The sequence below is a fragment of the Chlorocebus sabaeus genome, chromosome 24 (genome assembly GCF_047675955.1).
Source record: "Chlorocebus sabaeus isolate Y175 chromosome 24, mChlSab1.0.hap1, whole genome shotgun sequence".
NCBI lineage: Eukaryota > Metazoa > Chordata > Mammalia > Primates > Cercopithecidae > Chlorocebus > Chlorocebus sabaeus.
In genome coordinates this window covers 28,708,405-28,732,920 of record NC_132927.1, presented here as the reverse complement: position 1 = coordinate 28,732,920, position 24,516 = coordinate 28,708,405, and the positions used below count along the sequence as shown (strand labels likewise).

The following is a 24,516-nucleotide window of genomic DNA, read 5'->3' as shown; positions in this document are numbered from 1 at the left end:
TATAATAAATATCTCTCTATATATCCATCCCACTAGCTCTGTTTCTCTGGAAAACCCTGACTAATACACATTTCTTAAAGTCTAAAGTTCATAGTGTTCATTTGTGTATCCATGAACTCAAAGGACTGTGGAAGGTGGGTTACTTCCTCTAGGTCATTCTTCAAGAGAAAGCAAAGATAAACATGAAGGAAAGGAGAATTGCTTGGGCAGAAAGCTAACAATTCTTGTTCATAGTTGTATTGATGTTACTTTCCTCGTTCAAAAGATGAGTTTAAATTTATATTTTATGATTCCTATGCATGCATGAATATATATATATTTTTTTCAAATTGAGTTCTAAGAACACCATCTGTGTCCTGTAGTATTCGAGACAAGGTCTACACCACTTCACGGCAGGAAGTAGAAGCCACCAAGAAAAGAGGCAGGATTTATTGGAAGCACACAGTTGTAGTTCACTGCCCACTGGGGGTCTATTTTTTTTCTCACTAAGAAGTTCAAAGGTTGTAAGCTGGTTGAACTTCCAGGAGCCAGGCTGCTTCTTCCTCTAGCCCTGTGATTCCTAGTAATGCTGGCTTTGTGTCTCCATGCTTTTCCCATGTAGCTAGCAGCTGCTGCCTCTATCAGTCAGGATTCAACCAGAGAAACAGAGCCACTACGAGTGATTTAAGAAACATGGAATTTATTATTAGGCACTAGGCCTGCCTGGACCAATATTGTAGCTACTAGCCACATCTGGCTATTTAAATTTAAATTAATTAACATTAAATAAGTGTAACAACTTAGCTCCTCTGTGGCACTAGGTACATTTCAAATGCTCAATAGCCACATGTGACTTGTGGCTATCATACTGGGCAGCTCAGGTATAAAACACTTCCATCATCACAGAAAGTTCTACTGGACAGTGCTGCCCTAGACCTTGCAGGATGAGACCTGGTGGAGGAGTCCTGGCATGGCTGTTTGTTATCTTTGGTTCTAGTGTTGAGTCTGAAGTCACTATAGGTCAGCCAGGATTGCAGTCAGAGTAGAAAGTTGGATGTGGATGATAGCAGGAACAGACTGGAATCTGTGAGAACAAACTGGAATTCATGAGCGACTGAAGTCCTTTAGGACAGACTGGATCTACAGGTGTCTCTCACTACCTCCAGCCTCAATAATACAGGTGTCCTGCAAAACATGCTGGCACCCTTTACCAAGCTACAGATGCACTTGGCTTAGGACTTTAAGAAGCCATAGGAGGTGATCTGGTGGGAGCAGGAGGAAATGTGAGGCTTGCTCCTGCTCATGCCAGCAAGGTGAGGCAGCAGGTCAGTGACAATGTGTGAGAACTGCCAATGCTCCTTACACCTTGTGTTGTCCTTTACAGCATAAAAACCATGGCTGCTGCTTGGCTGCTGCCTCTCAGATCTCATGCAATATTTCCCTTGTGGCCAATGCTGGAACTATGGGAGGATTCTGGATAACAGATGCTGCTTATACCAACACAATGCAAACCCAACACACTGTCCTACAGGTCTAGACATCAAGTCTACTTGGAAGCCAGGGGCAAAGGAGAGACAGTGCCAGTGAGCTCGCTCTCTCGTGCCTGTTTCTTCCATCAGGAAAGCAAAAGACTTTCTAGAAGCATCTAGATAGACTTCCCTCTGTCTTTTTGGCCAGAATTTGGGCACATTGTCATCCCTTAACTCCAAAAAAGGCCTACAGAGGGGCTGCTGAGTTTTTCCAGCCTCTTCTAGAGTAGAAGCAGGGAAGGGAGAGGAACTGGGCATGGCTATCGAGTTAGTCATCCAAAGGGGCCTACTGCAGATCTTCATGGTGCATTCCCCATCACTCCCCTACTGATAGCCAGAGAAGAAGCTCAAGAATGCCTATTCCAAATCCTTCATTTGCATGTGAAGAAATGGAGGCATTGAAAGATGAAGTGGCTTACTCAAGGACACACAGAGTTAGTGCAATATATCTGGGAGTATGGTAGCCAAACCATCTTATTTATGCTCCAGGCCACTATATATTGCACATACTGCCCATTAAAAGCCAGAAAGAAGTACATGGCAAGATCCTTATCCTCAGCACAAGAACCAAATCACTCAACAAAATTTAAGTCTTACTTTTTGTTTGATGGTAAAGTTTGGAAAGATTGCGCACATCCAGTATGATCAAAAACATAGAGAAATGGGTCCGTTGTTGGTGACAGTGTGAGTGCAATATTTATATGCATAAGGATTTGCATAGAACAGCATCTATAAGGATGTTCAACAAAATATTAATAGTAATTAAATGGTACTTTCTTCCTTATACCTGTCTGTTTTGGTTGATTTTTCTGTAAGTATGTATTACCTTTATATTAGAATGCAAGAAAGTTGATTATTGTTTAGAAAAAAATTGTCATCATTGGAGGACATGGTCTTCATACTTGGTAGAAGGCGGGGACTTAGATGTTAATGATTTAAATTCTCTTCCAGTTCTACTCTTTAATGAGTGGGCAGGTCATGTCAGGTGTTTGAAGCCAATCAAGAGGATTGGAGATACTATCCTTACACTTTTTACAAGGGTTTTACAACTGTCATGTTTACTTGAAGATTGGAAATCATTACACATTATGCGTCGTTTCTATCAAAATAATACCTTCCTTCACCTCAAGCAACTACTTTGACATTAGATTATTGTCATCCCTGAATGTCATTGCTTAATCCAGTTCTGACACTAGCATTGCCAGGAAGTTCCTCTTTCCTAAAGGTGGTAACTAGTCCACCAAAATGTAAAAAAAAAAAAAAAAAAAGTCAATAGAAACCGACTTCCAGATAACCTGGATTTTGAATTTAATAAATATGTTCAAAGAATTAGAGAAATTGTCAATGGACAAGTAGGGAATCTCAGTAGAGAAATGGAAACTCTAAAAAGAATGCAAAGGAAATCCCAGAATTAAAATTTACAGCAGGTTGGAGTTGGCAGAAGAGTGAACTTGACAACTAGTAATTTCTTTCCATGTCCTCATTACTTCTGCGCTCATGGGAAATATTCTCACTATTTCCATACCGTGTAAGGCTTAGAGAATTATTGTTTCCTCCTGCTCTCCCTGTTTATACCCAAGTGAGGCATAGGTTTTCTACGATGTCAGATCCCTGAAACTTCTCTGAGATTTGGGAGTACAGGACCACTTTTTCAAGAAACTCTGTATTAATATCTAAGCTCTCCTTGTTCTCTTGAGCTTCACCCTCTCTCCTTCACTGGCTGAGGAATTAGATGGGGGGAGACGTGGTGAAACTTTGCTATTCTTCATTTTCTGTCATCTGGGTCTCCTCTAAGCCTAGGCTTTTGAAAGTCATAAGCCAAGAATTGATACCTGTGTTCTTCAAGGTCTGTTATATTGTTCTTTCTCCGAGGGAGTAAGCAGAGAACACTCTAGCTGCTGCTAAAACTGGGGAAAGCTCTGGAGTAGCAGCAAGTACTGGGCAAAAAAGTACAGAGGTTAATATGTCGAATTATTATCTGGCTACATTTGCTTTCATGTAGGTGTGTATGTGTATCCAAGGTTCAGTGGAACACACTACAACCTCACAGGATTGTTTGAGAAACAATTTGATAAAGTCTTCGCAAAACCCTGAGTCAATAAAAAGGGCTTTACAAATGGATGCAAGAGTACAACAGTTCTCTTGTCCTCAGTCAGGAAATACCAGACAGGTAAATCTACAACACTCCTTATTAGTGCCAGGAGTTAGATCAAACAAGTTACCATGCTCATGTTAGGAAGGCAGATTTCCTGTGACCCTAATTTCCTTTCTAAGATTGACAGAGGATACAGAATGCCATTTAATCATGAAAATTCTTTTTCTTAGAGAGGTTTGCTTTCAAGAACAGAATGAACTGTGAGGTAGAACAACACATATAACACCAAAAGCAAGGCTATGGTTATTTAGTTTGTTCTTATAAAGTAACAACTCATTATAGAAAATTTTTTAAAAATAGAAGGAAAAAAGTCACCCATGAATTGTCCTTCAGAAATGGTAACTCTTAACATTTTGATGGGTTTCCTTCCACTTTTCTTCGATGCATTGTTTTTCATAGTTATGATAACATTGCATATAAAATTTTATTTACTGCTTTTCAAAAACTTAACATTATAATAACTTACGTTACATATATGTTTGAAAAGTCTTAAAAAATGTATGTCCTGAGACCCAAAAGTTGCATTTCTAGAAATCTATCATATTGATTTCTATATTTACTGGGGATATATTTACTGAGGCAGCATGGTATAGTTTTAAGAGCATGGGCTTTGGAGTCAGATTGCTATGAAATCAAATTTTAGCTCTGTTCTTCAGCAAGTTACCTCACTTCTATGTGCCTCCATTTCCTTATCTGTAATATGGGGATAATAGCAGTACCTGCAATACTTCATAGGTTGCAGTTGAACCCAGGGCCTGGCCCATAGAAAGCATTTAGCAGGTGTTAGCTATTTTAATATTGAGCACTTATTATGTGCCAGGCCCTGAGGGACCATGCTGACATGGTCTGGGCCCTAAAGAAGCTTATAATAATAATGATGACAAAACCACAGTTTATTAAGGGCTTGTTACATTCCCCAAACTGCTAAGGGCTTCATATGCATTATTTCATTCATCTTATTTATTTCTTTTTTTAGAGATAGAGTCTCATTTTGTCACCCAGGCTGGAGTGAAGTAGCACAATCATAACTCATTGTAGCCTTGAACTTCTGGGCTCAAGCCATCCTCCCACCTCAACCACCTGAGTAGCTGGGACTACAGATGTGCACTATCATACCTCGCTAATTTTTTAGTTTTGTATAGACGGGGTCTCACTGTGTTGCCCAGGCTAGTCTCAAACTCCTGGCCTCAAGCAGTCCTCCTGCTTCAGCATCCCAAAGTGTCATTAATCTTTATAACAATTCTATAGGAGGGGTCAGATATATCTCCATTTTACAGATGAGAAAACCAAGGCTGAAAGAGTAAGTATTCAAAGTTGTAAGTATAAAGAAGTTCCCTTTGGGAGGCCGAGACAGGCGGATCACAAGGTCAGGAGATCGAGACCAGCCTGACTAACACGGTGAAACCCCGTCTCTACTAAAAAAATACAAAAAACTAGCCGGGCGAGGTGGTGGGCGCCTGTAGTCCCAGCTACTCGGGAGGCTGAGGCAGGAGAATGGCGTAGACCCGGGAAGCGGAGCTTGCAGTGAGCTGAGATCTGGCCACTGCACTCCAGCCTGGGTGACAGAGCAAGACTCCGTCTCAAAAAAAAAAAAAAAAAAAAAAAAAAAAAGAAGTTCCTTTCAGTATTATCTATAATACATTAACATTGGGAACTAGCCCAGCTGTCAGTCAAAAGGGAGTTATACAAATATATTATGTGTATCTGTTCAATGGAATATTATGCAACTTTTAAAAAATATAGCTCTGCATGTATTGACATGGGTAGATATCTACAATGTCGAGTGGATGAAGTGAGTCATGAAACACTATGGATAATGTGGTTAATTTTTATAAAAATAAACACTTATTTCAAGATATAGGGCTAGTGCACTTTTTTTTTTTTTTGAAACAGAGTCTTGCTCTGTTGCCCAGGCTGGAGCGTTGTGGGGCGATCTCGGCTCACTGCAAGTTCTGCCTTCCGGGTTCACGCCGTTCTCCTGCCTCAGCCTCCTAAGTAGCTGGGACTACAGGCACCTGCCACCACGCCCGGCTAATTTTTTGTATTTTTTAGTAGAGACGGGGTTTCACTGTGTTAGCCAGGATGGTCTCGATCTCCTGACCTCATGATCCACCCACCTCGGCCTCCCAAAGTGCTGGAATTATAGGCATGAGCCACCACGCCTGGCCACTACTGGACTTTTTATTGAAAAAAAAGTTCCAGTATGTACTCTTCACTGTTACCTCTTTTCATAAACATTAAAATTACTTATTCAAATTCTACTTATTAAAAGATCAATGCTCAATGTTAAAACGATTATCATTTTAATAAATAATAAATATTTAATACCTAGTATATCAGTTACCTATTTCTGTATAACAGGCTCGCTTCAAAATTGAGTGGTTTGAAACAGTCCATTTTATGGTTTTATGTTCAGTGGGTCAATTATGCTGGGTTGGACTCAGCTAGGAGGTTCTTGTGCTGGTCTTGTATGGACTTATTCTTGTGGCTGCAGTCTTCTGGTGGCTTGACTGCGGACTGGTTTGTCTGGGACGCCTCAGTCGGCAGGGCTTGTCTCATTTCCCAGCATGTTAGCTTGGGCCGGCTCCTATGGTGGCACAGTGTTCCAAAAGGGCGAAAGTGAATGCTGTAAGGCCCAGATGTGGAAGTTTCACACCATCACTTCCACCACATTCTGCTAATCAACGTAAGTCCCAAGGCCTGACTGGATAAAAGGAGGGGGAAACAGACTACCTCTTGATGGGAGCAGTGTGCATACAGCGACGAAGGAATGATTGCAGTCGTTTTTGTAAACAATCTGCCATTCCTAGTAGAAAATCAATACTTACCATAATTATGATATTTACACAATAGCTTTATTTTCTTTCACATGAAAACAAAAAGTATTAACCCACAGAAAATTTCCCTCCTGGACCATTTATCATACTTTGAGTTTCTGACTCACTCTCCACTGTGAGAAAATAGCTATCACTTGACATAATTGGAAAAAGGGCAAAAAAGGAGTCAGCTTATACCCTGGACGTTTGCCACTTCCATTTCTGTTGCCTGCCCCCAGCATCCAATACATAGTATCACAATGGGAAATACTAAATCCCCACTCCCCCTTCTCGAGTTTCAACTGTTTCTTCTGTGTTTTCTCCAGCGTCCTCACATCAAATCCAGGAGAATTAGGGGAGAGGAGAGTACTTCAGAAAGATAGCAGATGAAAATCTGATTCCTTTTTATTATGTGAGGATGTAGAGACATATTCTGTAATTTGGCTTGATATCAAATATTGTCACAGACGGTGTGTTTCGTTATAGGGATAATTATGTGCTAAAAGGGAAACTCTTCCAGCCTATTGCTGAGTTCTATGTTTTCTCCTTCCCATAGCCCTTACTGCCTGCTAACATACCATGTAATTTAGTTATTTACTGTTTTTTGCTTGTGAACTGTTTCTCCCTGCTGGGATATAAATCTCCAGAGGGCAGGAATCTTTGTCTTTTTAATTGATTGTTGTATCTACAAGGATTAAAACAGTGCCTGGCATAAAGTAAGTGCTCAATATAGATGTGTTGAATGAATGAAGGAGGGAATGGGAGACTTGGCCAGTGCTGCTGGAAGGTCTAATAAGACGAGTGCAGATATCTGGCCTTGACTTTTGTGGAATGTACCTACATTGGGGACCCTGCTGAGAGCTCTTTCTGTAGAATGGTGGGAATAAAAACCTGAATAGAGAGAAGCTAAGGAACAGAACGGGGGAGAAATAAAAGGTGAGAAAGTAAAGCTAGGAATGAAAACAACAATATGAATGAGTTTGAAGAGCTTTGAGAGTGTTGAAAAATTTAGTGGTAGCTGGAGGGGCCATGAGGTCAAGAGAAGTTTGCTTTTTAAAATGGATAATAGCATATAGATGGAAATCATCCTCAAGGGAGGGAGAAAAAGATGATACAGAAGAGAAAAAGTGTACTTGCCGGTGCAGACACCTTGAGAACACGAGAGGGATGTAGGGCACAAGTAGAGGAGTGCCGTGAAGAGCAGCAGGTGCCTTTCTTCCACTGAAGCAGGATGGAAGCCAGTGTATGTGGGCACAGGTGCAGGGAGTTTGCTGGAACTGGTAGCGCAGGATGAGGAGGTTGTGGAAGAAAAAAGAGGGAATGTTGACGATTTCCAGTAGAAATGATGTGTATTACTTCCTGGAATAGAAAAGTGCATTCACTGGGAAAATGTGCTCATTAATATGTCAATGAGGATACAACGTAGTGGAACTTGGCATTTATAAAGGCAGCATGCTACACTTCCTTGTGAAGCTGGTTTCACATCCATTGTTCTAGATCTCAGTGGATGGCATCATTGCCCACGCAGTTGCCCAAGCTCGAAACCTGGAGTCATCCTTGACTCTTTCCTCTTCCTTGGCCTCTACATCTAAATAATCACCAAATCCTGTTGGTAATTATTTTTTATTTGTTTGTTTATTTATTCAAGGCCTCTCTCTGTCACTCAGGCTGGAGTACAGTAGCACGTTCACAGCTTACTGCAGCCTCGACCTCCTGGGCTTGAGCAGTCCTCCTGCCTTGGCCTCCAAAAGTGCTGGGATTATGGGCATGAGCCATGGCATCCGGCCCTTCTGACTACTTCTAAATACATTGAGAGCTGTTCACTTCTCTGTATACCCACTGCTACTTTCTTAGATCTAGTTACTTGAATCACTGCAGGTTAGGTCTCTCACTGGATTTCCAGCCTCTACTCCTGTTCACATCTGTGAAATACTCCATATTATAGCCTGATCACCTGATCATTCCAAAAAGGAGATCTGATCATGATACTCCCCTGCAATGCCTGTTCATTGTCTCTTGATCGCCTTCAGGTGAAAGTCTGAATTCTCCAACTTGGCATACAAGACTCTTCATGCCCTGGCTCCTGCCTATCTCTCCACGAGGCCATATTGTTGTCAGAGAAGAGACAACAATAAAGTTTTGAAAACTGATAAGAAAATGGACAACAAATCACTGACTTGGCAAATAAGGATACTTTTATGCATGTGAATTATAAACCTGAAAATTAAAAAGTGGAACTTTTTTATAGTAGACAAAACATACACAGATATATAGTCTAAGAGTATTTCTAAATCCAATGACAGAGAAGAACATTAACAAAAAATATTAAGCATAAATTGGGGACTGAGATAATGGCCAGAGGAAGGAAAATTTAAAATTATCTGTAAAATCTAAGTTAAAAAGTATGTCTAATGCAAAGGCCTAAGAATGATACAATGGACTTTGGGGACTAGGGGAAATGTGGGAGTGGGGTAAGGGATAAAAGACTACACACTGGATACAGTGTACACTGCTTGGGTGATGGGTGCACCAAAATCTCAGAAATCACCACTAAAGAACTCATTCATGCACAAAAATAAATAAGCAGACAAATACAAAAGAAATGCTAAAAATATTTTTAATGGAAAATAAAAATAAAAAGTATGTCCAAATTGGGAGCCCACACTTACCCAAATTTGCAACAGTTTGAACATCAAAAAGAACATTTAATGAATTGAATCACACTAAATTTTAAAAATCTATGTTTCTGTAGGGATACTAAAAAAAAAGAAAGCCAAAGAGAGAACTCATAAGCCATCATTTGAGATGGCTTGATAATTGACTTCTTACTTTGACAACTGGTAACTAAAGAAAGAATTAAGCATTTATCTAACCTTTATGTAAGGAATGTATCTTAGAGTAACCAAATAGCTCCAACTGAAAGAGAAAGTTCTATTTTCAGAAGAATTCTTGCCAAGAATGTAGAAGGACAGAATTTAAAAATCAACATTCTGTCACTCAATAAAAGGCTTAGACTATTACCCTAACCCAGGGATGAATCTTAGCAAGCAATTAATATTTATCTTCTCTAATATGATGAAGATGCAGTGTGAAGTATACCACCATCAAGTTAAAAATTAACTTGAATTCATCGTATTTAGTTTTAACTTCAGATGTAAACTTCAGCAGTTGAGAAACAAGTTGAATGCCATGGTAAATGGCAAGCAGACAAAGTCAGGAATTAGGAAAACTGTCCTGGTAGGCTCTTCAACAAGTCAGAGTCATTAAAAAGAAGAAAGACAGGGCTAGGTGCAGTGGCTCATGCCTGTAAACCCAGTACTTTGGGAGACTCAGGTGGGTGGATTGCTTGAGCCCAGGAGTTTGAGACCAGCCTGGGCAACATGGCAAAAACCCTATCTCTATTTAAAAATACAAAAAAATAGCCAGGCATGGTGGTGCCCACCTATAGTCCCAGCTACTTGGGAAGCTGAAGCAGGAGGATCGATTGAGTCCAGGAGTTTGAGGTTGCAGTGAGCTGTGATTGTACCACAACACTCCAGCCTGCGTGATAGAGCAAGACTCTGTTGCAAAACAAAAAAAGGAGGAAGAAGAAGAGAAACTGGGCTCGATTAAGAGACTCAAAGGACATTTCACCCAGAAGCAATGCATGCTCCTGGATTGGGCTGTGGATTGAACAAATTAGCTATAAGGGACACTTTGGGAACAAATTGTGGAAATTTGAATATGGGCTAGATATTAGATAAGATGAAAATGTATTGACATGGAAAGCTGGAGAACCTTAAGTTACATTAGCAGGGGTTTTGGGCTTTTGGAGGGTAACTTTTTACAATGCTCACATCCTTTTAAATAATTAAAAATAATTACAATACTAAGTAGTAGTAGTAGTAGTAGTAGTAGTTTGAAAGTGCAAAGAAGATGAATGAAGATGTCCTGACAGGCAGGGAGTGAAGCTCAGCACCTTCGTTTTGGGCAAGGGCTCCACGGCGGGGATGGTCCTGCAGGATCCTGGCCTTTTATCTCATCTGTCAGACTACACCCAATAGAGGAAATGAGATTCCTGAGCAAGCCTTCCTTAAATAGAAAAGTTTTATGGGCATTTCTACCTCTAGCTTCCATGAGAAATAGTTCATCTGCTGTTCTCTTAGGACTTGTTATGTTATTTGAAAAGATGGTCATTGTTCAGGTCAGAAGAAAAAAGAGTTCTCAGGTTCCTATCATCCCCATCTTTTATTGCCTTTGTTGTTGTCTGAGTGTATAAAGATGGAAGGAGGAATAAGTACTTGTGAAGAAGCTATGGTTGTTCATTTTGCTCCTGATTCCATGTAGCTTTGTGGCAAAACTGGGTTACGAGAAGGAAATTATGCACCTTAATTAGGGTTTTTGAAATTCAAATTGAACAAACTTGAGAACATTTAGAGCGGACTCAGAGCTAGAAAGTGGCTGACCCTGAGGACCGTCCAAAGTGAAACCCCATCTCCTTTTGCAATTGGCATAGCAAGAGACACATTGAATCCTTGATCAGAGTTGCCCTGCCTGGGTAGACACCTAGTCAAATTAACTAATGCATTAAAGATACAAATTCTTCCCTTTCCTTTTCTTGGTGCTCTGTGGAACTCAGCATTAATAGGATACCAACTACAAACAAACAACAAACAAGCAAAAAATTAAATGGGCTGATAGCACTTTTCTTTGGAAGTTCAAGGAAAAGTTATTAAACCATAATTCCATGTCAATAATATTAGGACTTTGAGAGTAGCTTGCATCCTTGATTTTCTTTTCCTTTTCACCATTTTCATCTCTACTGGGAACTTCAACTCAAAAAGATGATATACTCATTGCAAGAAAATTGATGTCACTTAAAAGCAGCGCTAATAATAGAAAATAAATTATTTATAGCTAGAGGTCGTCTTCTGTATCTAAGACTAGATTATCTACACCAGACTACACTACTGATAAACTGCAGTAGATTACTGTGTTTTCTTGCTGTTCTAAAATTCTTGACTATTGTGAAACAGATCGTTATGGTTATGAAGTATTTCAAGCACTTGTGCTCCCTCTAGAGGAGCAATATAAAAAAACTCAGGGCTGTCAGTGCCAAGATTTTGAGGTTAAATTTTGGTGTCATTTAAAGAAGAAAGAGATCATGTGGAAATAATTATCAAAATCTAATTTTCATTAACTCTAATTTATATATTATAAAAGTAGTAATTCTCTATAAGCATACATTTTAATATTAGTTTCTAAATTGAAATATGTCTTTCCACTTTTGTCTGCTACACAATACACATAAAATCCTGCTTCCTGTTTTATTTTCTCACATTGCATTTTCTTTTTAATTTTTTAACTGTTTTTCGAGACAGGGTCTCATTCTGTCACCCAGGCTGGAGTACAGTGGTTCAATCTTGGCTCACTGCAACCTTTGCCTCCTGGGCTCAACCGATCCTCCCACCTCAGCCTCCTGAGTAGCTGAGACCACAGGTGCTTGCCACCATGCCTGGTTAATTTTTTGTATTTTTGGTAGTGACGGGGTTTTGCTAATGTTACCCAGGCTGGTCTTGACTCCTGGCCTCAAACAATCTGCCCACCTCGGCCTCCCTAAGTGCTGGGATTATAGGCATAAGCCACTGCGCCTGGACTACTTCTTGTTTGTTTGTTTGTTTTTGAGACAGAGTCTCACTCTGTCACCCAGGCTGGAGTGCAGTGACACGATCTCGGCTCACTGCAACCTCTGCCTCCTGGGTTCAAGCAATTCTCCCACCTCAGCCTCCGAAGTGGCTGGGATTACAGGCGCCCGGACATAAAAAATTAGCCATGCACTGCTAATTTTTTGTATTTTAGTAGAGATGGGGTATCACCATTTTGCTCAGCCTGGTCTTGAACTCCTGAGCTCAAGCAATCTGCCCACCTTGGCATTCCAAAGTGCTAGGATTACAGGTGTGAACCACTGCACCCGGCCTTACTACTTATATTTTCTGAGTAACATTCTATTTATCATATCTACTGAGTAATTTGTAGTAATTTCTCCTACTGCTGGACAGCTAGATTGTTTTTAATTATTCAAGAACAACTACACTTAATATTTGTATGCATGTAGCACTTTTATGTTTGGGGTCTGTTCCTAGGAGTAAATCTCAGCCTTGAAATTACTAAATCAGAGAATATGATCTTTTGGGGAAATGACAGCACATATTTCCACATTACTTCCTAACAGAGTTGTGCTAATTTATAAATCGCCAGAAATGTATGAAAATATTGATTTCAACACACCCTCCCAGCACTGGGTACTACTTTTTAAAAAATGTTTTGATAATTTCGTGGGCCAAAAAATGCCATTTCATGGTTTTAATTTGAACTTTGTGGGTGAGGTCAAACATTTTTCCAAGTTTATGAGTTTTATTTCCTCCTTTGAGAATTCTCTGTTCATGTTTTTAATGCATTTATCTTTGGGGACAATGCTTTCTTAGTTATGTGAGCTCTTACTATCATTACAAGTATATTACCACTGCCACCACTACTAATTAGCTATCATTTGTCAGTCAACAATAATAAGTAGAATATATGTCAAGAGCTTTATGTATATTTATGCCTTGCCACAACCTGCAAGAAGGAAGGAAATTGAGGTTTAGAGAAGCTAAAGGACTTATCCAAGGCCACATGGCCTGGACAAAATACTTTCTACTATCACCTCTGCTCCATATAAAGATACAATACAGCCATGTCCTGCATAAAGCCATTTCTGTCAACAATGGACTGCATATATGGTGGTGGCCGTACAGTAAGCCAAAGTTAATTTATTATCAAAGAAAAAAACCCTATTTTTAAATAAAAATAAATTTAATGTAAGTGTACAGTGTTTATAAAGTCTACAGTAGTGTATAGTAATGTCCTAGGCCTTCACCTTCACTCACCACCCACTCACTGTCTCATCCAGAGCAAATTTCAATCCTACAAGGTCCATTCATGGTAAGTGTCGCACACAGGTACACCATTTTTTCCTTTAATACTATATTTTTACTGTAACTTTTCTATGTTTAGATATGTTAAATACACAAATGCTTACCACTGTGTTACAATTGCCTACAGTTTTCAATATAGTAACATGCTGTACTGGTTGGCAGTCCGGGAGCAATAAGCCATACCACATAGCCTAGGTGTGCAGTAGGCTGTACCATCTAGGTTTGTGTAAATACAGGGTATGAAGTTCTCACCACAAACTGCTTAATCACACATTTCTCAGAATGTGTATTGTCATTAAGCAATATGTGAATGTATATTTTATTAATATAACATATATTAACTCTTTGCAATATTTTTCCCAGGCCTGTCTGCCCTTTTATTTTACCTACTTTTTTTTGACATATAGGAGTAGCAAATACTAATGTAACTATAACCTTTCCAAAGCCAAACACACTTAGTTTTAATTATATTTAATAATGGCTATTTGTAGTAATAAAAAGATCAGACATGATTGGCTTTCTTTAAAAAAAAATTAGGGTTTAGATGAATGTGCTCCAAATTGTCAAACAGTTGTTCCTAAATCATATTGACTAACTTTTGTCTTCCTCATCGATTTGTGAGGCATTCTTTGTTATTCATATACTAAGACCATATTTGGACTTAACTTTTTCATTGATTTAGGCTATTCTTTGTACAATTACCACATTGTTTTAATTATATCATTGTAAGATGATTAAAACAGAATGAGACTCACCTTCTAACAACTATTTTTTTTTCTGAATTTTCTTCCTTTTTTATTCTCTGAGTGAACTTTGAGATCATTTTGTCAAAGTAGGCAAAACCCCCCAAAACCTATGTTTTTCTTTTAAAGAAAGAACTCAAAGCAGCAGAGATTTTGATTGTGGTTCCATTAGACCTATAAATTAATTTTGAACATCATTTTTATATCCAGTCTTCCTAATCAGGAATAATCATCTGGTTACTTTTTCAAGTTTTATTTTATATTTCTTCATATAATTGTGTTTTTACTTCATGTTGTCACTACATGTCTTGTTAAGATTATTTCCAGGCATTACATATGTTTTAGTTGCTATTGCATATAGGACCTTCTGTTTGTTGGTTTGTATATGTTACTGCTAGTATATAAACATATTGTTGACTCTATATTATCATATTTATAAGCTCTTATATATTTTAATAGTTTATCAGATAATTCCTTTATGTTTTATAGTTATACAAGATCAGTTTTAAATGATATATTTCTTCTTGTGTGTGTAGTAAAGAGACACCACAGCAGACCTGAGACTGCTATTTTTAGAAAGGCCTGCTTGCAAGGTTGCCCATGGTTGGCATCTGGTAACCTGGATTTTTGGAGGGTTCCCACCATTTCTTACATGATAAGCGTGGTTTGCTGTGTTGGGATTGCTTTGTGCACACAACATAGTGTATGCTGAACAGCTGCTATTTGTCTAGGAATTTGAAATTTTGGTATGTGCCAGGCATAGGCTGCCTATACCACCAACTCCCCAAAAAGCCTCGGGCACCGAGTCTCTAGTGAGCATCCCTGATAGGTAACACTTCACCCATATTGTCACCTTGTTGCTGAAGAAGGAAGCACATCCCTGTGCCTCTGATGGGAGAAGCCTCTAGGAAGTCTGCATCTGGCTTCCTCCTGACTTCATTCCATGTGATTCTTCCCTTTGGTTTTTTTTTGCTTTGTATCCTTTCCCTGTAATCAATCGTAGCCATGAGTGCAACTGTACGCTGAGTCCTGCAAGTCCGTCTAGAGAAGCCTTGAAACCAGGGGTGGTCTTGGGGACCCTTGACACAATTCGTAATGCTTATCTGTTCTGTGTGGAATTTTTGGCCAAGTCTAGGTATCAGTATAGATGGAGCTGCTGTGGGTGACCAGATGGGGAAATGTTGGACCCCTCCTGATGTGATGCCCTGCCATCCCATTTCATGTGCCCTACTCTTGTGAGGCTCTGGGAAGCTGACCTTGAAAATTACTTGTCCCAGCCAGGCACAGTGGTTCGTGCCTGTAATCCCACCACTTTGGGAGCACTAGGCTGGTGGACTGCTTGAGCCCAGGAATCTGAGACCAGCCTGGGCAACATGGTGAAACCGTGTCTTTATAAGAAATACGAAAACTTAGCTGGGCATGGTGGCATGTGCCTGTAGTCCCAGCTCCTCAGGAGACTGAGGTAGGAGGATCGTGAGAGGCCAGAAATTTGAGGCTGTAGTGAGCTATAATCGTGCCACTGCACTCCAGCCTGGGTGACAGAGAGAGACCCTGTTTCCAAAGAAGCAAACAAAAACAAGAACAAGAAAAGTACTTATTGCTATGATTTACCTCTAAATTATAGGATTGACTGTATCTTGTACAGTTTTATATGAACTGATCTTGCTTCAACTTTTTACTAAATACTTTTAGTCATTTCATTTAAGAGATTCCCTGCCCATTTCCATAATTATTTGACAGTCTGCAAACTTAAAGAAGTTATGTTTTAGGTAATGTAGTCAGTAAACTATTCAGATTAATCCACCAGTTAGAAAAATGCTGCAAAGATTTGAAAAGTCTGAAAAGCATGAGAAAGGTGATAAGATAGGATTTATCATGACAAAATCTAAATGGCAATGAGAATCGAGAGGGAAAAGCAGGATGCAGAAGTTGCAGCTGGGTGGTGGTTCATGCCTGTAATCCCAGCACTTTGGGAGGCTGAGGCAGGCAGATCACTTGGGCTCAGGAGTTCGAGACCAGCCTGAGCAACTGGTGAAACCCCATATCTACAAAAAATTACCTGGGTGTGGTGGCACAGCCTGTGGTCCTAGCTACTCAGCAGGCTGATGGAGGATAGCTTGAGCCCAGGAGGCGGGGGTCACATTAGGCCAAGATCGTGCCACTGCATTCCAGTCTGGCAGACAGAGCCAGACCCTGTCTCAGAACACAGAAGTTGCTTTTGCCTCTGAGGACATATGTCAATGAAGGAAAGCTGGATTTTATTGTTTTTATTCTTTCAGGGTCCACAAGTTCAGAAATTAAAGTTTATATTCCGGCAAAGGTGGGGAGTCTAATAGGAAACCTTCCTCCACCCTTCCTTAGGTCAGGAATGAACTAGAAGTAAACCTAAACCCACTTCTACCCTCTAACCCTCCAACACTCCCCCAGGAGATCTTAAGGGAAAAAAAAAATTCTTTTGTGTTGAACAGTGCAGAGGAGGGAAAGTAAAGAAAAACCCGATCTCTGTGAAGTGACAAGCACGTGCTGGAAGTCTGTGTGAGTTTGTAACTCCAATTCACCTCAACTGGATGGTCCAAAAAACCCTATGCCCCGAACTGGGTTAAAGAAGTCCTGGACCGACCCTAGGTGCCTGGAGAGTGCAAATCCCCTCTGGAGGAAGGCACCATCATTTTAGGCATTAGAGAATCTCCAGAATATATGTTCTCATAATACCCAAGCTCACCAGAAAATAAGATAACATCAGTCAGAATCAGCAGGAATAGACCTACAGTGACTTCAGGTATCCTTCATTATCTACATTTTCATTTTGAACTCCAGGAACCAAATAAATGTGGATGCATCTGGATTTCCACACTAGGCAAAATTTTGCCATGTAGTGTCACAAAGTCAAGAACCCAATAGATTCAGATAATGAAACTCTTGAAATTCAATAAGCAAAAGACAGACAACTGAATAGAGAAGTGGAGAAAAGACTTGGACAGATCCTTCACAGACAGGGATATGCAAAGGACAATAAACATAGGAAAAGGTATGGATCAGGGATTTGCACATTAAAGCAACAATGTGATACCACTCGATACCCCCAGAATGGCTAAACCAAACTAGAAAGACATTAGGAAGTATTGATGAGCATGCGGATCAACTCGGCCTTTTATACATTGCTGTGGAAGTATGAACTGACACAATCCACTTTGAATCCACTTTGGAAGACCCCTTGGCAGTATTTACTAAGGGCAAAACTTATGACCTAGCAATTACATTCAGTTATATCCTTAATAGAAATGCCTATATATGTTCCCAAAAGATGTGTGAAAGGATGCTTATTACTATATCTTTTTCTTTTTTTTTTTTTTTTTGAGACAGAGTTTCGCACTTGTTGCCCAGGCTGGAGTTCAGTGGCGCAATCTCAGCTCACTGCAACCTCTGCCTCCCGGGTTCAAGCGATTCTCCTGCCTCAGCCTCCTGAGTAGCTGGGATTACAGGTGCCCACCACCACACCTGGCTAACTTTTTTTTTTTTTGTATTTTTAGTAGAGACGGGGTTTCACCATGTTGGCCAGACTGTTCTCAAACTCCTGACCTCAGGTGATCCAAAGTGCTGGGATTACAGGTGTGAGCCACCGCCTGCTTATTACTATTTGTAATAGGTTCAATTAGAAATAACTCAAATGTCCATCTGCAATAGATAGATTAATATGTTGTGGTAAATTCATACAGTGGAATTCATACAGTAGAACACTACAGCAAAGAGAATAAACAAAATATAACTCTCTGAACAACATGGACGAATTTCACAAGCATACTGCTGAGTGAAAGGAAACAAGTATATACTGAATGATTCCATTTATATAAAGTTCAAAAGTGGACAAAATTCATGTATTGTATTAGAACTCAAGGTGGTTCTCTCCTGTGGGTGAAGTTAGTAGCTAAAAAGGGGATTTTGGAGGGGTTTGGGATTCTGGGTTTTTTTGTTTGTTTTTGTTGTTTTTGGTTAATCTGGGTATTGGTTACTTAGGTGTATTAGCTTTGTGAAAATTCATTTCACTGTCTACTTATAATTTGTATATTTCTGTGTATGCATGTTATACTTCAGTAAAATTTTGAAACTTTTATAAAGAGACATTGAAAAACACATAAATAAATTGAAAAGTATATAAAAGTAATCAATAGATTCGGTGCAATTCCAGTGAAAATCCCAACAGGTTATGGTGGAACTAAAGCACTAAGATTAAAAGGGGCCCCTTCAAAGAGAGCTAGGTGGAAGCATTAATATACGTAAGACAACAGGCCAATGGAATAGAAACAAACATATAAATATGGAAACTTCATATGTGACAGAGATGATATTTAAGATCAGGGGGGAAAATATTAACTTTTTGATAAATGATATTTGGACAATTGGTTATTTATATGGTAAAAATACAAAATTGGATATTTATATTACACCATACACCAAATAAATAATAGGTGGGTTAAAATTCAAAAGTGAAAGGCAAAACTATAAAGCTTTTATAAAGTAGTATAGAAAAATATTTCATGATTTTAGGTTTAGAAAACATTTCTCAGATAAAACATGAAAAGCTTAGCCATAAAAGAAAAGTTTAAGAAATTAGATTCTAATAAAATAAAAATTTCTATTCATTAAAAGTCATCAAAAAGAGAGTGAAAAGACACATTACAGAATGGGAAAAGATTTTTTTCCAACACATAAAATTGACAAAGTAACAGTAATTAGGACATCTATAAATATGAAAAACAAACATTGTATTTTTTATAAAGGCAAAAGACTTGAACAAAAGCTTTATAAACTAGAATTTCCAAACTGCCAATAAATGTATGAGAAGCTGTGCAATATCATCATTATTAATATGAAAAATACATTAAAACCTCAATGAAATACCATTACAAACTTACCAAAATGGCTAAAACTAAAAGTCTAACAATACAAGTGTTAGCAAAGATGTAGAACAATGAAAACAACACTGGTGTTAGTGTAAATTGGAAAACGATTTTTATAATATAATAAAAGATGCACATGTGCTATAACCCTGCAATTCCACTCCTAGATGTATGCCTTAGAGATAGATACTCTTACACATATCCAACACAAGACATAATAAGAACAGTTAAAACAGCATTATTTATTTTTCTTTTCTTTTTTTTGCCCCTTGAGTCATAAAACAGCATTGTTTCTAGTAGGCAAATCTAGAAATATCCCAAATGTCCAATGACAGCATGTGATATATTCATACCATGGAATACTATTTGGCCATGAAAATATAGGAACTCAGCTACACGTACTAAGAGTATGAATCTCACAAACATACTATATGGTGAATACCATCCAGATCTCCTTTTCCAAGTCATTGCCCCCAGCCCCTGTGAGTTATGGTTGCTAATGGCTCAGAGCTGGCCGCTTTTCTGGAAAATTGCCCTCGGCTCACAGGGTACCCCCGGGAACACGTTGGCCCAAAACTTAGTAACAGGCTGTCATAAGTGTCTTGGTAGGATCAACACTGCGGTGGTATTCAAGCTCCAGAGCCCCCCCTTGAGATCAGGCAGAGCTAAGACCTCATCCTTGCTTTGCTTCTGTCCCTGCCCTGTCCTGCTGCTTTCACTGCTTTTCTCCTGAAAGCAGGAGCTCCACAGGTCACATGCACCTGACTCTTTGTCCTAGGCTGCATGTGAGGAATCTAAGCTAAGACACATTACTAAGCTTGAGAAAAAGACACTAAATACATATATTATGATGCACACATGGGGGTAAGACAAAGAAAAGCAAAGACATGATTTCTTAAAAGTCGGGACAGGGTTTGTCTCGGTGAGAGGGAGGGACTGTGATCAGGGAAGGCACACAGGAGGCTTATGGTACTGGCAATGTTCCGTTTCTTGACCTGCACAATGTCTACATGGATATTTACTTTAAAATTACTATTTAAACTGCATATGTATGTTGTATGCACAATTTAGTATGTATAATGCGTACAAAAAGAAGAAAAATTTCCATGTAATCAGAGACTTTTTGGTTTTAAGTAAAAATGTATTTCCTAATCAAAGAAAATAAACTGTTAATTTCTGTTCTCTTATATTTATTGAGATTTTTCTTGTAGCCTAGTATATAATCAGAGCTTATAAATATTTCATGTATCATATTTGTCAATAAAATATGCTATGGATTCATATATAATGGGATGTCCATTAATTTAATTATAATTCAATGAATTATATTAGTTATCTATGACTGCTGAAAAAATTACCTCAAAATGTAGCAGCATGAAACAACATTTTCTTACCTCACAATTTCTGTGGGTGAGGAATCTGGGTGCAGCTTAGCTGGGTCCCCTAGCTCAGGTCTCTCATAAGGCTGCAGTCAAGACATTGGCTGGGGCTGCAATCGGCTCAAAACTGTACTTGGAAGGAAGGATCCTCTTCCAAGAACATTCATGTGGTTGTTGGAGGATTTGGTTCCTCCTGGGTTGTTGGACTAAGGGCTTCTATTCCTTGCTGTCTGTTGGCCAGTGTCCTCCCTCCATTTTCTGCCATGTGAGCCTCTCCACAATACAGCTCACAGCATGGCAGCTGGTTTCCCTCAGAGCGAGCAAACAACCAAGGCTTATTTGTAACCGGATCTCAGGTGAAACTTTCCAGATGTTTTTCTGCTGTATTCCACACCTTAGAAGCAAGTCTGTAGGTCCAGATCACGCTTGCAGGGAAAGAATTACCCAAGGGCATAAATACCAGGAGACCTGGAGACCAGGATCATAGGTAGCTCTTTTAGAAGCTGCCTACCACAGTGATACAACTCACTATCTGGCTTCTCTTGTGTTGTTTTGGAGAATTGTTCATCTTTATCAAAGAAAAAGAATCCTGATGGTACTCATCCTGAGTGGCAGTATACAGGGTCTTGCATGCATAAAGCAGTGTGATTACAAATCTACATTTAACATTCAGAGATTCTGTCCTTACAATTTCGAGTCTGGGGCTTGGGTTTGAAACACTGTTCATTTTCTCTGCCTACAGTGCTATTTTACATATGGCAGGTATCTTCCACTCGAACCTCTTGTTGAACCTCAGTTTGAGCTGCTTTGAAGGATCATTCCTTGCCTTTCTTGAGCTGCCTTTAGCGTCACCAAAGAATTGTAGGTCTGTATCACAGCCTATGCTGAAACACAGTTCAGCATAAACATATTCTGCTTATTTTATAAAAATCCATATGAGTTTTGCATGATGTAGAAACAAAAATATAAATATATTTAAACCAATGTCTTTTTGTCTATTTCATCTACCTTGATTGATGGTGGGGCATGAAAATCATCCATGACAATAGTGACATTTTGATTTCTCATGTTTCTAATGCTTTTTCTTTTGTACTTTCATCACCATGTTATTTGGTCAAATTAACTCCATGCTGAAAATTCACTATTGATTGTATCTTATAGCCATATATTGACTTTTTCATTTAAAAAAAATTTCACGAATAGATTCTTACACAAAGAAGAAACATATATGCAGAGCACCCAAATTACCAGTAAGGTGGACCCTAGCCCTTCTTTTCCGCATTGGGAAACAGAACAGGGAATGGGAAAAATGATTCCATCTTGCTCTGAACTCTTTCCACCCATGAGCCCAATTTTTCAAGTAGAGTTTCTATTCCTTTGTTGGTGCCTTTTTTTTTTTTTTTTTTCCAATGTAGGAATAAAACTTTTCAGTCCATCTTTGAGTTTGTTTGCAACTTCTTGATCACAACCTGGAGAAGGCTCGAAAGAATAATGGCACCTCGATTTACACTAACCCAGGATTTCAAGTTCCTCATACCAACGTGCTTTACAAATGATTTTGCAAAACAACCTTCTCTCCCATTTTCTTTCATCTTTTTATCTTGCTCCATTAACTACTTCAGAACTAGATGTCCTGGAGGATGTTCTGCAATGTGAAGCTCTTGGTCCTTGCCACTAGATTGCAGTTCCGCTGCTGCCAAGCTGGCAATGGCATTCATGGCAGACTGAACGTCTCCAGTGGCAGATCCAGAATATAGGACACCAACACACGCAGACTTATCTAGCACCACCTCTTGGGCATGTTCTTGCAGGTAACTTAACAAAGCTGGAGAAATGGATTCTGAGAGCTCATATCTGCAGATTTCTATAACTTTATTACTGTGTGCATTTCCATCTCCTTTTTGCAGAACTTCAATGATTTCTCATAGTAGATATACAAGATCTCTGGGGCTTAGTAAATACAACAGGACCTTCCTTTCATGTTTGTCATTTCCTGAGCTAGGCAATGAACTGATCATTCCTGATATGATGATTATCTGCTTCACAAGCTTAGTATCACCAATACAATCAAATGCCGCCAGTAAAGCCAAATGAGAGTATTGGCCATCAGTCACTTTTTCAACTTAAGTCTTCATTATTTTCACAGTCACTTTCCTGTCCTTGGGCATGCCATGCCACAGGAAGTGCATGGCCACCCATGCCCTCGTGTGTGTGCCAGGTATACCACTGCTTTGTGGATGACTTCAATCATTTCTGATCTGAGTTTGGGGGGCACACAGGTAAAAAAAAAAAAAGAAAAAAAAGTCCAAGAATATGCACCAATGAATGCTTAATCACAGCTTCCTTTTGGGCCACTGGAGTTAGAATCTGTTTCATTTCATCCATAATAAGCTCTTAATTTTTCTGGCTGTACCTCTAATATTTTATCTGGAGTTGGGTGATCGACTGACTTGTAAAGGTGAAATGTGTTCCCATAGAACTCTTTCGTCAGCGTGTTCCTCTGCTCCAAAGTGGTTTTGTCATTATATGTGTCCTCCTCGATGGCTGATGCTTCTGCCTGCCACAGCATCTTCCTCACGGGGACTTTAAAACTTCTCGTTATCTCGGCAATCTGTGATTGACTTCCATACATGAGACATTTCTTTAAAATATTTCTGGAGTATTTGACTTTACTTAATTCAACCAAATTATCTCCCAATTCTTCAAAAGCCTGTTTTGACTGTTCTTCATTACCACACTGAATATAACACTGGATCACACGAGTTGAATCATGTGCAAAGGCAATTGTTTGTTTGTTTGTTTGTTTGAGACAGAGTCTTGCTCTCTCCCCTAAGCTGGAGTGCAGTGGCACCGTCTCAGCTCACTGCAAGCTCTGCCTCCCAGGCTCAAGGATTCTCATGCCTCACCCTCCTGAGTAGCTGGGATTACAGGCATGTGCCAACACGTCTAGCTAAAAATGCAATAGTTTAATTTTCCCTTGAATCAACTTCTGCAAGTCATTCATTAACTTTACTCTTTTTTCTTTGTCACAGTCTTTCCTTCTTAAAGTCTTCCAAATCTGCTTTGCCCACACAACAGTGTCATAGTTACTTTTATCACTGAGTTGCCTGCTTTGTTTCAGTTCTTTCTTTTTCTTTTTGAAGTCGTCCCATTTGGGTTTCTTGGCTGCTGATTCACCACTTTTGCCATCTGGCTGGAGTCTTCTCTTCTTGTTGAATTTATTTGCTGGCTGGAATTTGTTCCTTGGTGCTTTGTCCTATTGTTGCTTATTCTTTAACTGCTTCACACCCTTTCCTCTGATTTTGTGACACTTTTCTCAAAGTTCTTAGATATGGTTTTAGATCCATCTTCCTTAGCAACTTTTCTTGGAAATGTCTTTGAAGAACCAGAATCACTGTGTTTATGAAATCAGTTTTCTTTCTTTCTTTCTTTTTTTTTTGATGCCTTTGTACTCATTCCTGTGAATTGTTGTTTCCCCTTTGACTTCCACTGTAGCAACTTGCACACATGGGGCCGACCACATATTGACTTTTTAACCATAAAACTTACTGCCTTAAAGTCTGCTTAGCCTAATATTACTTTGTATTCACATTTGAAGTATAAATCTTTGTTCCATTTTTATCTTTAGCTGTTTGGGCGGGGGGCTGTCATTTTTCTTTTGGATGTGCCAATTGTCAATCAAGGAAAATGGCCAGGGTGTGTCCCATTCAGTTTTGGAGGTTTATCTGCCAAAGTTAAGGACACACGACTGGGAAACAGGTCTATTCCTTTCTGTGAAGATGATTTTGAGGGCTTCAATATTTAAAGGGGAAAGCGCAGGATATTGAGAAATACACAATGTTCGTGTGAGAGGGTCAGGGGAAAATAGTCATTCCTGCCTCGGTCTGGCTCAGGGAATCTGCATTTTTACATAAAATTAATGTATATGATAGGGCAGAGGAAACAATCAGATACACATTTGTCCCTGGTGTGCAGAGGGATGACTTTTGAGTTCTGTCCTATGTTCCCCACACCTGTGAAGAAAAGCTATCAATTCACATTGCCATGATGCACTTTAACAG

At 39.3% G+C, this 24,516-nt stretch overlaps 1 pseudogene; it reads right to left on the bottom strand.

Moving 5' to 3' along the window:
• Positions 1-21,717: 21,717 nt before the first annotated feature.
• On the bottom strand, positions 21,718-24,239 carry LOC103228989 (pumilio homolog 3-like; annotated as a pseudogene).
• Positions 24,240-24,516: the final 277 nt, after the last annotated feature.